The sequence below is a fragment of the Rhinolophus ferrumequinum genome, chromosome 19 (genome assembly GCF_004115265.2).
Source record: "Rhinolophus ferrumequinum isolate MPI-CBG mRhiFer1 chromosome 19, mRhiFer1_v1.p, whole genome shotgun sequence".
NCBI classification, from domain to species: Eukaryota; Metazoa; Chordata; class Mammalia; order Chiroptera; family Rhinolophidae; genus Rhinolophus; species Rhinolophus ferrumequinum.
This window is the reverse complement of record NC_046302.1, coordinates 54,584,544-54,600,835: the sequence shown is the minus strand read 5'-3', so window position 1 is coordinate 54,600,835 and position 16,292 is coordinate 54,584,544. Positions and strand designations below refer to the sequence as shown.

Sequence of the window (16,292 nt, the reverse complement as noted above, 5' to 3'; positions counted from 1 at the left end):
GGTGCATCTTGATCTCAGTTATGTTTCAGAGCCCTAAGGTGGAATGACCCCCAGGCTACTTTCCCATGAGACCAGAAAGAGGGATTCCAGAAAAGACCTCAGAACTGCCCTCAAGCCCTGAAGAAACATTCATTACCCTTATGCCACCAGCCCCCGCCTAGGAGCTGCCCAGGCCTGTCGGGCTTGGAGGTGGAGGCTGTGACCAGGCACCACCAACCTACAACGCTTTGTTTACAGCATAAGAAGTGAGGAATTGAAAAGGTCTGGATCTGGAATTGGTTCTAGTTTTGGAAATCAAAGACATCTTCTGGTAAGGTTCCGCGGGTGACCACCCCGGGAAAACAACCCTCTCCTGGATTTGGGGAAACCTGGCAGGAACCAAAGAGGGAACCAATTTCTGAGAACTCTTGTTTGTTTATCTTATCTCGAAAGAGGGAGACACTTCTATGCTTGCTCTGCTAGTTTCTTTAAAACTGTGTTTGTTGGTCAGTGAGTCTGCCTAGTCTCTTGGTAAGCAGGGGTCAATTCTCACCACAACTCAGCAGAGCTCGGAGAAGCAGAGCTCGACCTGGCCTGACTCCGGGCAGCTGTTTGCCGATCTGGAGTGTGCTGGGCGGACCTGACATTTGTCCCCTTGGAGGGGCTAATACTCAGGGTCCAAGGCATGGCCGGAAGTCTGGGACACCCAAACCCACCTGCTGCCCTGTCTCTGTTGTCTGACTTGCCAAACTTAAGGATACAAGGTTGACCCAATTGCCAGATCTTGTAACTGTTTGTTCTGTTTGTCCTCTTTGTAAAAAAGTGTCTAATCCTAGGACATTGAAATTATTTGGTGTGTTTGAACCTGACCGTGGAATTTTGTGTATTATTTGAAACTTTTAGTTGAACTTGGTCTAGAGCTGGCAAATTAAACCTGAAAGTATTGTGTGTGGGGGGAAAATGTATGACTGTGAGTGAGATATGTTGTTTGTCGATGTTACTTGTTTTTAGTGATTTGACTTTTAGGAACTGAGTTTCTCAGTGATCATAGTGGACTCCTTTGTAAGAGCCTTCTGCCCCGTAGAAGAGAGGCTCTGCTCTCTCCCTTTGCTCCTTTGAGCCATTCCCAGGGGACTGGGGACTTCATACACCCCTCCTGGGCTTTCATTGTACCAGGTCCAGCAGCCAGTAGCGTCCGGGGCTCACTCACCTGAACTTTGTTGGTGCCGGAGAGGAATCCATGTGGCCCATGGTCAGAATTTAACCCACACATCTCTGGGGTTCTAGTGGTTAGGATTTAGTGCCCTTACCATTGCAGCCAGCGTGAAAGGGAAAAAGCCCTCTCCTCTTTGCTATTTGCCCCCCCGTTGAGGGGTAAAATGGTGTCTGAAGCTTCTCCTTCCTCTCCCCCATCATCTCCATCTCCAGACATGTGGCAGCTGCCATCTTGTTCTCAGGCTCCATCCTAGCGCCATCTTTCTGCAAGAAAATCTGCCAGTCTAGACTCAGACGTTCTGAAGCCACTTCTTTATTGTCTAAGCTTCCCACCTTTATTGTGTGCACTCGCTTTCCGTTTTCTGTTGTTTGTGTTGGTGGACAAGTCCACCTGAAGGGGCACCATTGAAAGAGAGGCTCTCAGGCTTCTTGGAGACAGTGGAATGCATTCTATGATTGATTATAAATTAATTTTTAAATGGCTCTAAAGGAATTCTTATATCATGCAAAGCTTTGTCATCTGAATAAAATCCTAAGTTAGTCCATCCGCCAGAAATCTAATTTGGATCCAGTTTTACCTCTGGGTTTTGCATTGTACTGGGAACACAAAAGCTAGCATTTCAAAATGAAAGCTATGGGATCTCTGTTTATGTTTATCTGTATGTTTATGTATGTATGTTCTAGATATAGCATATTTCCACCGCTGGATATTGCTAATTTAGAACATTAATTGATATTATTTTGAGTTATTTTGCAAATAAATTAGTCTTAATTTGGCTATCTTTGGTAAAAATAGGTGATTAGAGAGGAAAATAAAGTTTCAATGGAAACTGTCATATACCTTTGTAGATATTGGATTCTAGGGCTGTTCATTGTCTTTTGGGTTTTGTTTTCTACTTGTAAATTGGACTGGATCCTGAATTCTGCTACTTTCCTCCAATAGCTGCTATGAGTCTCCCAACATGTTTCCAATTTCCTACCATCCTTATGCCTTCTCCAAAGCCATGCAAGCTCAAGATGGATAACTTGATATAAAATTCCAAAAATTGCCACAACAACTCATGCTTAAACAACCTTAGTGATGATGCTGGGTAAGCCTTGCAGAGAGTTTACCTTAGCACCTGATGACGTCATCAGAGACATTTCAAACTACAAAATACGCTTCCAGCCTTCTATCTAGAAATCTCGACTGACAGGCTTACAACCTCAGAAGCTGTTTTATAATTTGCTCTGATCATTAACCTTTTGTTTTTGTTTGTTTTGTTTTCACAGACTTAGTTCTTATTAAATACCTGATATTAGGGAATCTAACCTGTATAGCCATCCATTTGGCCTGTTCTGCTCAGGCTCAGAGACGCCAACAGACCACCTTACAGTCCTCGGCACATGGCTCCTTAGATGATAGGCTTGCTTTAGATTACTTGCTGGCAAAACCAGGAGTCTGTGCCGTGGCTAATACAACATGCTACACCTGTAACATGCTACACAGTAACACCTGTGGGGACATGGGATTCAGATAAATAGAATCATGCAGAAGGCGACTTAGATACAAGACATGAAAAAACAAAACTTGTTAAACCATCTCTTTTCCTGGCTACTTTCTGGAATGGAAGGCCTCTTGCATGGGTTATTACAGGGATGCCTTATATTGATAATCCTTATCATATTATGTTTTCTAGCTGTTAGAGGCTGTATGTTTTGACTCAATGTCTCACCTTTAGGACTAAAAGCAGGGCTCCCAGGGAAAAAGCAAACATTATGGTAGAACAGAGTATTAATGGTAAATTGGGAAATAAAGAATATTTTCAATCGAATGTAAGATAGTTTCGTTCCTCTGACCCTGACCTCCACCCCTTTTCAGCAGGAAGTAGCCAGAGCGGGTGCCGCCCCTTCTCCCTAGAGACAGAGGAATGATCAAAAAAAAGGGAGGAATTGAGACCCAGGGTACTTATGGCTTTGATTAATTTAGTTTTAAATCCTAGCTCTAGAAATCATATGCCTCTCTCTCTATGCGCCTTGGAGACCTAGGTTTCCCCCCAGATGATCAGCAACCCCAGGTAGCAGAGTGGTTGCACAGTCCCGACCTGTGGCAGGATAAAGATACGTCTTGACCTGAGTTATGTTTCACTTCCTGAGCCCTAAGGTGGAATGACCCCCTGACCACTTTCCCATTAGACGGGACAGAGAGACTCCAGAAAAAACCTCAGAATTGTCCTCAAGACCTGAAGAGATGACTCATTACCCTCACCTCACCTCCGACCAATCAGCTTCCAGCACCTCTAACCCCAGTGTCTTATGAGTTTGCCCCGTAGAATCTGTAAAGTACCCGCCACTGGGGAGCCAGGTCTCTGAGCGCTAGCTCACCTGTCTCCAGGTTTGGTGCCATTTCCTTAAATAAACCTCTACTTTCTTTGCTACAAACTCCCATTTGTGTCTCCTTTGGTTTTGATGTGCGCAAGCAAATGAACCCCTTGGTTTTGGTAACATAGGCGTATTACTAAGGAATGTGGCATAAGAAGAAGCACTCAAGAGATTTGAGAATGGTGGTTTCTAGGGACCAGCAAGGCAAGGTAGGGCGCACTGGGTAGAATGAGTTGTGAAACGCCGTTCAGGCTGTATGATTCTGACAACATCCTAGAAATGTGATCCAGCACAATCGTTGACACAAAGTATTTCAGGACATATAGTTGCAAAATGCTTTCCCTCATGTGGGTGGGGTGGGGTGTGTGGACCCCTCATTCAGAACCAGAATCACAGCCATTAGTGCAACTTAGTTTTGATGCCTGCTGCAGCCAGGGAGTCCACCCGCCAGGGCAGGTGGTGGGGCTTTGCCAGAGGAGGTGTTAGTGCGGCCGAATGGTAGGATTTAACTTGTGTTAGGAGATGATGGGGGTTTGAGGAATGAGGGTTTGCTCTGGATTGGGTGCTGTGTCTTCATGGCAGGAGCTGGGGAAGACGGGGAGCAGCTCAGCTGTATTTGATGTGGAAGCAGCAGTCACCTTTGTTAGCTGGGACGGGGGTTTGGCGCTCCGTGTGCTTTGCACTTTGCACTTTGTTTTCATCTGTGCCCAGAATGGTTAGAGAGTCGTTCCCTATTTTCGCTGTCCCAGGCTGCAATCAGCAGTTTCTCAAGGAGCCCTGGTTTCTTTAGTAGAGGATGGGATCCAGAAACCAAGCAGGGGGTTGGGGCCAGGTAAGTTTGTACGTGGCTGTTGGGCTGTCACTGCCTGTAGACCCACTGGGAGGTGAACAGCGTTAGGAAACAGGTTTTTAAAGTTAATGAGTTTACACTGATAACATCAATTACCATCAGGAACGCAGTTTTTCTTCTTCTTTCCCAGTTCCATATTTGTATCTCTCTTCCTCACAGTGAGAATCCTGGTTCCCTGTAACGTCAGAGCAAATGTACCTACTCATTTCCTCTGTTCTACAACTCGAGCGAAATAGTTTCAGAATCACTAGCTGAGGGCCACAACCAACAAGTTGGTCCTACTTTACCACCAAGTTAACGTCAAGATTTTTGTTTTTGTTTTTTTTTTTTGGCAATTATTTTGGTGTTTACAATATAGTCCTAGTACTAAAGTTAACAGAAACCTGAGTTCCAATTGATTGGAATTCTTTTTTTTTTTCTGTGTGGCGATGCATTTGATACATACTTAGGTTAATTTTTCGTTTCTAGTCCATTTTAATTTGATTTTTTTTGTCCTTTCATTTAATTGTTTTCTTTTGAACATTTAAGACATATACAGAACTCAAAAGTCAAAGTCTTATAAACAGGTGTGCTCAGAGAAGTTTCCTTCCCACCCGGACCCCTGCCCCCGCACCCGCTTCCCACCAACCCCACAGGTAAATATCATCATTGGTTTCTGATTTGTCCCTTCTATATCACTTTTTCAAAAATAAGCAAATATATATACTTTTTTCCCTTAAATTAGCCCTTCTTTCTTACAGAAAGGGCAGTATGCTGTACACATGCTCTTTTATCTTTTTTCTTTTTTCTTTTAAAATATATCTCAGAAGTCACTCTGAGTTCAGACAGATCTTCCTCACTGTTTCTCCATTACATGGATGCATCATAGTTTATTCAACCAGTTTCTGACGGATGAGTGTTTAGTTCCCAATGTTTTGCTATTATAGATAATGCCACAATTATTAAAAACCTGTTCCTATGTTGATTTGTATTTGTAGAAATATATGTTCAGAGGAGATTCCGAGGAGAATTGCTGGGTCAAAGGGTAAATGCACATGTTGCTTTGTTAGTTCCTTCCAAATTCCTTTGTTGGGGCCTTGCCTTGCACTCTGCCCTACCCCACCCTCCCTGGGAACATATGGGGAGACTGTCTCCCCAGAGCTGCCATAGGAAGTGCGGTTACATACTGGCCAACTGGCCTCCCTGAGTTCTGCTGCTGCAATAGACTGTTCCCAGGCCACCTCCAGCACCTGAGGGATAAGCAGAGTTCACTAGGCCCAGAGGGGAGGCCTTTTTCAATGTGAAAACATAGAGTTTGGAAAGAATGGTTTGTATGAAGAACAGTGTGAAATCTCTGCTGTGAATGTAACTGGAGTGTATAATTTGGGCACTCATAAAGAATCATTGTGCTCAAATTGTGGAGGGCGTCTCTGCCCTTTGCAAAACACGTATCAAATAAGAGTATTTGCTCTGTGTGGGACCCTATTCAAGTCACGGGGTCTTAATGAACTGCCTTGAATCGTACCATTGTTATCTGTCTGAAATTGACGTTAGCAGTGACTTTGTCTGCCGAAGACTAAAGCACACTCACAGACGGCCATGCTCACTTACTTTCATTCAGAACTTATTCAGCTCAATCAACACTTATTGAAGAGTTTTTGTTTTTATGGGTTGTGTTATCATAGTATGTTCCATAAAATTTGAGGGTAGCATTTATTAATCCATACAATAAATAATTATTCATTTTCTTTTTCATGTAAAACTTGCTTATCTGTACAAATAATACATTTTCATATGAAATTTGTAAAATAAAAAAAAAATCATGAAAAATATAAAAATTGCTTTTAATGCGCCGACTCAGATATAACCACTACTATTCAGTATCATTTTCATTTATTTAATCCCCCAATAAAATAATCCTCTAGTGGCAGAAAAAATGTCACATTCCTTTTTTAATTCCTATGTTATTTTATATCTATATCACAGTCTGTCTGAAAATAACAGGTAGTGCATGCATTGTAGCTTTCTAAATACTCTTCCTGATGGCACCTAATAGGTGAAAGAGTCCCCAGTTCCATCTCTTGATGGGACATGTTTGGCAGTGGAGCACCAAAGGAGTATAAAAATTATGATGCGTTATTGCCTTCTCTCTTATTTAATAGAAATTTTTATTGAGATAATTGTAGGTTCACATCTGTAAGAAATTCGCAGTTGTGAGAAATATACAGAGAGAGTCCATGTGTTCTTTACCCAGTTTTCCCCCATGGGAACATGTTACAAAATATCGTGCCAATATAGCACAACATCACAACTGGGGTATTGACACTGGTACAGTCTGCCTACAGTCTAAGTGTGTGTGTGTGTGTGTGTGTGAGTCCTATTGTATTAAGCTGTATAAGATGATGATTATATTAATACAAGAATCATTGCATTGATTATATTACATTCTGTGGGATTTGATCATCTGTGGAGGTGTGCATATCTACCACCACTGTCAAGATACTAAGCAATTCCACGGGGTCCTTCATGTTGCCTGTTATAATCACAGCTCTTTCCTGTCTACATCTGGCAAGCTCCAACCTCTGCTAAAATTTCTACATTTCTTTAATCTTATCATTTCAGGAATATTATATAAATGGATACATTCATTATGTAACTTTTGGGATTGGATTTTTTTTTTTTTACTCAGCTTGGTGATTCATTAAAGTTTTTGCATGTATCAATTGGTTGATTTTTTTTTTTTATTGCTAAGTAGTAGTCCATGGTATGGATGTATCACATACCTAAGTCTTTATTTTATTTGGAGTGAGCCTAAATGGTATTATGTTTTTAAATTTGGTTTCCTTATGTTCATTAACATATGGAAATGCAGTTGCTTTTTGGGTGTTGATTTTCTTTACTGCAAACCTGCTGACTTCATTTGTTAGTTCTAGAAGATTTTGTACATTTCTTGGGTTTGCTACATGGACAATCACGTTATGTGAAGCTAGCAACAGTTTAATTTCTTTGTAATCTGTATTCCTTTTATTTCTTTTTCTTGCCTTATTGCAATGGCTAGGCCATCCAGTACTATGTTGCATAGCAGCACTGAGAGCAGACCTTCTTGCATCTCCCCAACCTTAGGGGGAAAGCATTCCATCCTTTAGCTATAGGTTTTTTACAGATGAGCTTTATCAAACTGAGGTAATCCTCTTCTATTCCTAAGTTGCTAAAGGTTTTTACTGTGAGTGGGTGTGAAATTTTGTCAAATGCCTCTTCTGTGCCAATCAATGTGATCATGTGATATTGCTTTAATTGATATATTAAATTACATTAATTTGATTTACAAATGAGAAGTGTCTTTGGACAGCTGAAGAAGAGAGTAAACTATGCAAGACTTTGAAAACAAAGCCACGATGTTTAAATTTGAATCCACTGCATAGCATTTTCCAATGTACATTCTGTGGCATATGCTGATAGAGAATATATATATAAAAATATAATTTCACCATAAAACTAGTTTGAGAAACAGTGAGTTAAACTAAGTTCAGTAGGCTTCTTTGCTGCTGGACTTGTCAGAGCTTTTAATATGCTGCACTGAGTGATTTCTGTGTTTCCAAAAGTGGAATACCGTGTAAAGTTTCCCAATCTAGTTTATCTACAAAATCCACATTTTCCTTAATGTCTGTGGTAATTGGAAGGTGTAATTCGGAAAACATTGCCATAGGAAATAATTTTTTCGGTGAACATTTCTTACCTGGCGATTGTCACAGAAGAATGGCAGTATGCTATGATGGCTCTTACACATGGACCTATAAGCAGGTTTCCTAATGCTGAAGCCTCATTATCTGTCAAGTGGGGGAATAATCTGACTCCCATGGGTGGGCAGTGAGGTGTTGAGGTGAGCAGTGTAGGCTCAACAGTCAAATATCTGGGTTCACGTCCTGTTTTGCTACCTAGAAGGAGTGGGGAAAATTGGGCAAGTTACTTAACCACTCCGTGCCTCCGTTTCCTCAAATGTAATGTGAGAATAGTAACAATTCCTATTCTGTAAGATTTTTAAAGGTTTAATGAGTGAAACATGTACAGCATTAGAGAAGTGTCAGGCACATAGTAACCATCCAATAACCGTTGCCTGTGATATTTATAGTCAAAGGATTAAGTGCGACAATCAGAAAAGCACCTGTCAATATCATTACTCAGGCAGTTATTAGGAAAGGGTACAGGCAGGATGAGTTAGGAACAGGTGACCCTGTGGTCCTCCGCAGGCGCTTTGGGGACCACGATGGCCGCGAGTGCAGGGTGGAGAAGTTGCTTTTAAAAATAGTTTCTTGGACTCTTCAGTATTTGGGGTTAACAAAGATAACTCAGAGGTGACATCAAGGTTGAATACGAAATGCGCCCTGGATATTAACGTATAAGCCAGATGATTTTAGCATTCTAGTTATAAAAACAATAGGTATTGTAATTTCTGGTTTCAATAAATTCAGGAAAATACAGAGTTTCAATCTCTTTATACAGAAGTCTGAAATCTCATCAGTGTCGGTAAAGGAACGTCCGATTACATAGCTGGACTCTAAAGAAAATTGTGCCCATGCTGCGGCTTTGAACTTTGAGGACATCTCAGCTTTTTATTCAGGGCACTGAAGTGGTGGGATTGTTCATCTGAGAGGATATAAGGAGAGAGAAAGGCACTCTGTTGCTCAGAACGGAGAGAAACAATGAGAGAAGGGAGAAATGAAAGGGTCCCTAGAGAAATCAATAAGCATAACTTAAAGAATGGGACAAGAGGAAAACGTGGTTGTGATAATGGAGAAGATTTAAGGAAATGGGAAACTTAGTATAAGTCCCTTAAAATAAGCCAAATGTATAAAATTGAATACACGCTGCATACACAGCCATGGACTTGACTTTGAGTTAGGATATAGCCCATTTTGTTTTCATCTTATTTTCTTGTGTGGTGCCTTCGGGTCCTACCCTTTGGGAACCCCCCCGGAGCCCAGAATACTATTATCTGAAAGTAACAAGTCTAAAGACATTGAACAAGAAATATGTTTAATGAATTCGTATTTTAGTTAATAAATTAAACGTGTGTGTGCACATGCATTTGTGTGTTGCTTAAGTTTAATTTATTCTTTCTTTCTATCTCTGTTTTTTATTGTCTCTTACCTCAAACCGTCTTGTCCACCAGCTCTCAGGACCCAAACCACAGGGCTGAACCCCAAGCGTGTGTTCTCCCACATGACACCGCTTACTTCTGTACCACGTATCAGAGTCAATACTTTGGGGAAGAATGAAGGCAACCTATTAATTTGTATTTGGCTCATGTGGTTGGCAGAATAATGACACCCCAAAGATGTTTACACCCTAATCCCTGGAACCTGTGAATATTTCACCTTTCACGGCAAAAGGGACTTTGCAGATGGGATTAAAGGACCTTCGCGGTAGGAAGACAAGCCTGGCTTGTCCTGATGGGCCCAGTGCGATCACAGGGTCCTTAGAAGTGGAAGAAGGAGGCACTGAGGGGAGTCAGAAGCCGGGAGCAGGGAAGGACGGTCAGAGAACTGCGATGGCACAGGTGCCCCACCGACCCCTCCAACGCCACCTGCAGCTCAGGGGCAGGAATTTCCAGGATGATCCTGTGTGTGGGGGCGCGGGGGCAAGGGGGCTGCTTCCCACCTCCTGTCTGCAAGGCCCTCACATCTGTCCACCACAACAGAAGAATACAAGAAACGGAGTACAGGGAGTCTGACATCAGCTCTGCAGAAATGAAATCCTACTTCTCTTTTGATGTCCAGATCTTGTGAAAGTGCCTTTCCTTGGCAAAATCTAACTTGGGATCCTGCTGGCAGGGGTCTGGTAAATGCAGGACCCAATGTTCCACCCCTGAAACACAGGAGGAAACAGAAGGAGACCATGGTGCGTGGCCAGGAAATGAGCTGGCACGTCTGGTCAACCAGGGTCCTATCTCTGCCAGGAGACGGACAGCCCAGCAGGAGGAAGCCTTAAACTTGCCCTTTGAGCTGAGACTCGTATTTATCAAGTTCCTGTTGGGCATTTTGACACCTTTCCCCTCTTAATTCTAAAATTTGTAAAGTAAGACTTAAGTCATGTTGGACAAGTGCTGTTTATGGAACACCTGCTCCACGCTCACTGCTCTCGGGCTGGGAGTGCAGCGAGGTGACCAGCTATCCAGGTTTGCCTGGCACTGTCTTGGTTTCAGCACTGGAAGTCCTGTCCTGGGAACCTGCTTGATGCTAGGCAAACCAGGACAGATGGTCACCACGACACCACCGTGAGAAGGCAGTCTCGGCGCTCAAGGGACTCACATTCAAGGTGGAGGACCTGGACCCAGACACAAGGCAGGTAAAAATGAGACAAAAGGCACAATGGGACACAGAAGGAATGTAAAGTGTTTACATATTGGTTCATCTATTCATTTTGAAAATGGAGCTGGCTCACTTTCTTTCTAGTGGGTGAAACAGAGGGTCATCCGAGACATACTTTTGCTTTCCAAAGGCTCAGTGCTTATCCCTCAGAGCCGAGACGCATAAGATGGGTAGATTCCCACTGCCCTGAGGTAAGGGAATGGATGGACTGTTCCGCCCTGCACAGGACCTGCTGGCCTTTGGCACAGGGTTCGCACCCTGCCAGGGAGGCCACATGCATCCTTCCATAGGCGGCCATCGACGCTGGTCCTGCCTTCTCGAGAGCCAGCCTGCGAGAAGCTTCCTGGCAAGAAGGGCTGGGTAGGAGAGACACCGCAGCCTCCCAGGTGAGCAGACCAGGAGCAAAGGGGGGCTGCACCTAGGTCCAGGACCCAGGAGAGCTGGCTTACTGCTGTCTCAATGGCGACCAAATGTCCTGGTTTGTCCTGGACTAAAGGTTTCCCGGGACGGGGTCTTCAAACCCACAGCTAAGGAGAGTGAGTTTCATGGTGACCGCAGAATTTGTCATGCAAAGCAAGACGCTTTTGAGAGTGAAATGAGGGGCTGCTAATAAATATACCAGTTCAACCAGATGTCTACTGAAGCCATCCTGGGGAGCCGGAGAGATGCGACCCTGTCTACACTGTACTACGTTGGTCCCCATTTCCAGGTCCAGGAAGATGCAGCAACACTGTAGCTGAGGCAACACTGTAGCTGAGGCAACACTGTAGCTGAGGCAGGAGACTTTTACTTTGCCAGGCACGCTGCCATAGTGATGGGCGATTGGACAAAGACTGGTGAAAATGTTAACTGAACAGCTCAGGTATAACTTACAGTAACCAACCAGGGACAAAACTGTCCTCAGGGTACCAGCAAAGCAGGAGAACCACCACTAGGACAATAAAAACAAAAGTTCAGAAAGTTGCAATAAAAATATCTTGCAAGAATCTAATGTTTGGAAAATAAACATTTCTTTAAATTACCTGGTATGCAGCAGGATGGAGAGTTCCAGAGGCCAAAGAAGCTTTTCTGTGCGAGTCCTGAAAGGGTGGGGCACATGTGGCCCCCCTTCTCCTGGGAATAGAGGGTGGGGCTGCCTGCCTTGGTGTGCTGCCATCAAAGTGCTGGGGACTTGCGGTCCCCCAGCTAGTCCGAGATGGAGCAGGATTTGAACTCAAGTCTCTTTGCAAAGCCCACGTTCTTTTGCTGGTGGAGGGGGGACTTCTCCCTCTTTCTCACGAACTGACTGTCGTGCACAGGGAATGCTATCATGTCTTAGCAGCACATAGTCATATGGGGCACAGAGGAGAAAGGAACGAGGTCAGTGCACGGCTGGGAGGAAGAGATAGAAGACATCTGCACGTCCCAGGCCCTCGGTGGAGCACGGCTGTTTCCTGCTTCCTGGGGTCATCTAGAAGAAATTCCCAAAGAGGAACTTAGTATGCCCCAGGCTTGATACTCGGGGTCAGGAGTCCTGAAAATGTCTGTGCACATATTGATGTCCTTGAGACCTTGAGACTCCTAGGCGAGGGACGGTCCACACGAAGGAGACAGAAGAGGACGGGCCCGAGGGTATCCTGCTGCAGCCCGCCGAGCCCTGGCTTTGTGACAGCCAGGACAGACGCAGGTGTGGGCTCCCACTCCAGGTAGCGTGTTCCAGGTGGCTCCTTCGTTGTCTTCTGTTCATAGGCATGTGTGTGCTGAAAAAAGTTCTTTATGTAGCATATTTGCCATAATAACGGTCGTCCTTGTATCCTTGTCTTAGCTCTACATGTAGTTGAGAGTCTTCTGGTGTCTTCTCATCAAGGTGCTAATCAGTTTTCTTTATTATGCTTATGAAATTCCAAAGTCACTGTGAGTCTTTCGTTAGGAAAGGAGATTTAAAACTACCAACAGCCTTCTTGACATTTACTGGAGCAAGGGATATTTCTTCTGTTAATCATAACTGCCGTTGGTTTACTGAGAACCTGAGACGTGTTCTGTAGCATCTCTGCTTTCTGTGTTCAGTTCGTTGCTTCCTGGTGGGGCCCTTGAACTCGTTCTTCTGTTCCCTGTTTCCTGTACACGACTACCTAGTTCCTTCCAGAGGCCAGATTGGGTTCAGGTTCAGTTACTTTGGTGAGAGCACTTCCCAGGTGGTGCTGTGTTTTCCCTCCTGCCTCATCTGCTAACTAGTGGTACCATTTTGGACAGGTTACGGTTGATCAGGGCTCAGGTATTGTCACTTCCCAGTAACTTTCCACTTACTGGCTTCAGCATCTACTCACAATGGTCTCAATCTATGATTTTAGCGGGAGCTGCAAAGTCGTGATTTAAAAATTGTCTATTATTGGTTTTTCCACTTAGGAGCTGAATTTTTCTATAAAGAGAAACTTAGGTTACCCTGAAATGCAAATTGTACGGGAAAGGCAGGATAAAGGCTTGTTTTCCCTTCACTTACTATTTGTTAGAACCATGAGTTGGTACCCTGGTGGCCTTAGAGGAAAGGAGGCAGGAGGAAGCTAACGGGATGCCGCGTCCATCGACTAAGTGATGGTTTCTGCAGTGCTTTCTGCGTCTGTCAACAAATGGTAATGTTAGAGTAGTTTGACTTTTAAACTGTTGGAAAGGCCCTTAATTAGGGTTACTAACAAACCCCCGGGGATAGGGGTTTTGTCCTCACTGAGTGGTAATGACCTTCCTTCTGCCCCACTAATTTTCCTGCTCATCACCTCCATTTGTCTCCTGCTTGGCATATTCAGGGCGACTGTTCTCTGGAGGCAACAGGTAGTTTCATTTACCTCAGAAGGTTTCTACTGTTTGCTTTGGGATCCATTAGTGATCACGTGATCTTTGAAGAATTCCTGGATGTGCTGAGGCAGGTTGTGTAGCTTCGTGTTGGGAAGAACAATGCTGCATTCTGGGAGCCAAAACATTGGGAGGCCCACGCCCCTGAGGGAATGGATCCAAAGCTAATTGTTAGGTTCTTCATATCACAAGATTGCAATAGCCCCCAAGAAGCTCAAGAATCCAAGCAGGATGAACCCTACAGAGACACAGCAAAAACTGTCTCCATTCTTCCTTCCTTAATAGTAGCAGTAACTTTATTATAGGACATGAGTGATAATGAGGATGATGGTGGTGGTGACGTGTGTGTATGTGTGTTTGCCTGTGGATGCTGAATTGGGAAGTGATTATAAGAGATAATTGGGGAAAAGTACCTGTATAGATCTGAATTTTGTGAGTCGGGGAGTCGGCAAACCAAGTGTTCAGTTTTGGACCCCAGAGACGTGCTGTTACAGTGGCTCAGACGCTCATGGCGTGTGAATCGCCTGGGCAGACATTGACTGTTTCAGCTGATGTTTGCAGTCAATTCAGGGCCCAGTGAGCTATTCTGAAAAAGAGTTGGCTCAAATCAGGCAAGTTTCTCTTTGGGTTTGTCCTGCAAGATCAATGTGCCTTTGGGATCAAGACCTCTTTTGTCTTATTGATTGGAAAAATAGAGAGATGAGGCAAAAGAAGAACTAGCGTTGGAAACAGGATGGACTCTGGATTGTAATCAGTGTCTGCACCACATGTGGTGACACCTCACAGATAGGAACCATTGCTCCGCTGGCGTGCAGCCAACACTGACCGAACACCCACTCTGCCAGGCACAGTGCCAGGCTCGTAGTGCAGCAGGGCTTGATCCCTGCCTCGAAGGGGTTTCCTGAGCTACAATAAGAAGTGCAGTGAAGAATGGGACATTACAAAGAATGTGGTAAGTGTTCCAGAACGAATATATCCGGGGTTCTCAGGGAAGCCACAGGAGGAATACCTACCCCAGTCTTGGAGGGGCTCAGGGAGAGTCCCTTAGAGGGGACATCTGAGCTGAGACTTGCTGCTGGAAGAGGGATAAGAGAAGTTAAGAACCCCATGTGCAAAGGACTGTGTGGTAGAGTACGTTCCCCAAATTGTAAGCTATCTGCTGGGTCTAAAGTGCAGGGTGGGAATGAACGAACTTGTAAGACTCATGAGACTGGAAAGGACGGCAGCCGTGAGATGTGTCTGGCCTTGTAATCTGTAAGCAGTTTGGATATTCTCTAAGGGTGGTGAGGTATTGAAGGGAGTGACACGGGTCACGTAGCTGCTGGAGAAAGCTACCTGTTTCTCAACAAATGCTCAGAAATCATTTGTGTCATAAGAGGGCATTTCTTTCTTTTCTCCTGTGCTTTCAGAAGGATGAGAGGTCTACAAAGAGGCCAGCCCTGCTTCTGTGACGCAGGCTAACTGTGTGGGGCAGGTTGGCCCCCAGCAAATGCCTTCTCCTCTGTCGCACGCGGTCTTTCCTTCCCAGTATTTCTACGAATTGCACAGAGTCAGCTTCAGCCACAGTCCTTCCTGGTGGTTTAAGCAATAGGAAACCTCATTACCCGGTACATCAAAATAAGAAATAAAACCAACTCTGCTGTCCTTTGCAACAGCTTAGAAACTGTCCTGTTTCTAGGACACAGGAGCTGCTGAACTTGGCGGAATAGTTCTTAGGCAACACCACCTCATGTGCTTTATGTGTCAGAGGATGGGAGATTGAAAACAAAGCTGTACAGCATCTCTAGAAGGTAGGACTGAAACAGGATTAGACATGGGCTGAGATAAAGAAGCTTCCTGCACTTTAGAGACTTCTGACTCTGAGGTGCTTTGATCGGCAGGGAAACAAATGGGGAAGAAAAGACAAAGTAACCAACCCCGAGATTTTTTGTGTGTAGTTTCAATTTAGAGTTAGAACATAACATAAGAGGTTCATCTTTTCTAATTGTGGAATCTTCAGGGGGAAAAAAAGAGAAAGAACTCCATCTGGGTTTGTAATGCGTCTGAGTAGCTAAAATGGTAAAGATGGTTCCAGAAGCAGGTACACTTCTGGGCTGATTTTAATCCTTCAGAAAACAGTGCTTAGTGAAATATTAGTGCTTTACTTCAGCGCCTGCAGGAAGGAGTTCGGGTGGAGAAGAGCTCAAGACCACAGGGGAGTCAGGCCCTGGGATGACAGCCCCTGCTGCTCCAGCAGTGCCAACTCAGGGACGAGAACAGTGACAGGGGGTGAGACTAAGAGGCCACGATAAACAGGAAGCCCTTAACCAAGACACACATCGGGAAAGAAGAGTCAGAGCGAGCAGGACTCTCCCATCTCAAGGTTAGTAACCTTCTAGAAAAAAGACTGGATGTGGCCGAGGTCACACTTTTAAGATTAATTGTGTGCAGAGCGGGGGCTGTTCATAAAATGGTATAAGGAGATCCAGTAGGAAAAGAACTGTGGGGGAAGCTGTAATTAGCCGAATGGTTGATGTCGATAAACCTGTAAGTTTAATGAAGAGTGTGCTTTAGTAAAAGGATGCTGTTTGAGTACCTTTTCTTAGTCTGTTTCTAGAAGAATTGTATTTATAGTAGATCTGAGAGCATGGTTCTTGAGAATTAAGTAAATGGAACTAATATTTCCAGAGTCCAGGCTATCGGGGTCAACTTTCCTTCCCTCATGAAAGACTGAG

At 44.2% G+C, this 16,292-nt stretch overlaps 1 protein-coding gene and 1 long non-coding RNA gene across 7 annotated transcripts in view; one reads left to right on the top strand and one right to left on the bottom strand.

The window, feature by feature from the left end:
• The first annotated feature begins 260 nt into the window (after positions 1-260).
• The window catches only part of CD226 (CD226 molecule), an 81,460-nt gene continuing 65,428 nt past the window's right edge, over positions 261-16,292 (top strand). For 2 of the 6 annotated variants that reach the window (XM_033135572.1, XM_033135571.1), the window contains exon 1: positions 12,248-12,437. The gene's annotated coding sequence lies outside the window, so the exon portion shown is untranslated. Of the gene's footprint in view, positions 311-12,247; positions 12,438-15,245; positions 15,369-15,388; positions 15,941-16,292 lie in introns of those variants that run through there. The other 4 variants (XM_033135570.1, XM_033135568.1, XM_033135569.1 and 1 more) reach the window with 3 other exon arrangements.
• LOC117038675 (uncharacterized) lies at positions 8,218-12,110 on the bottom strand. Its single transcript, XR_004425711.1, has 3 exons — positions 11,775-12,110; positions 11,626-11,683; positions 8,218-8,319 (listed from the first exon to the last, which is right to left on the bottom strand). It is a non-coding gene; the product is annotated as an uncharacterized LOC117038675 (long non-coding RNA).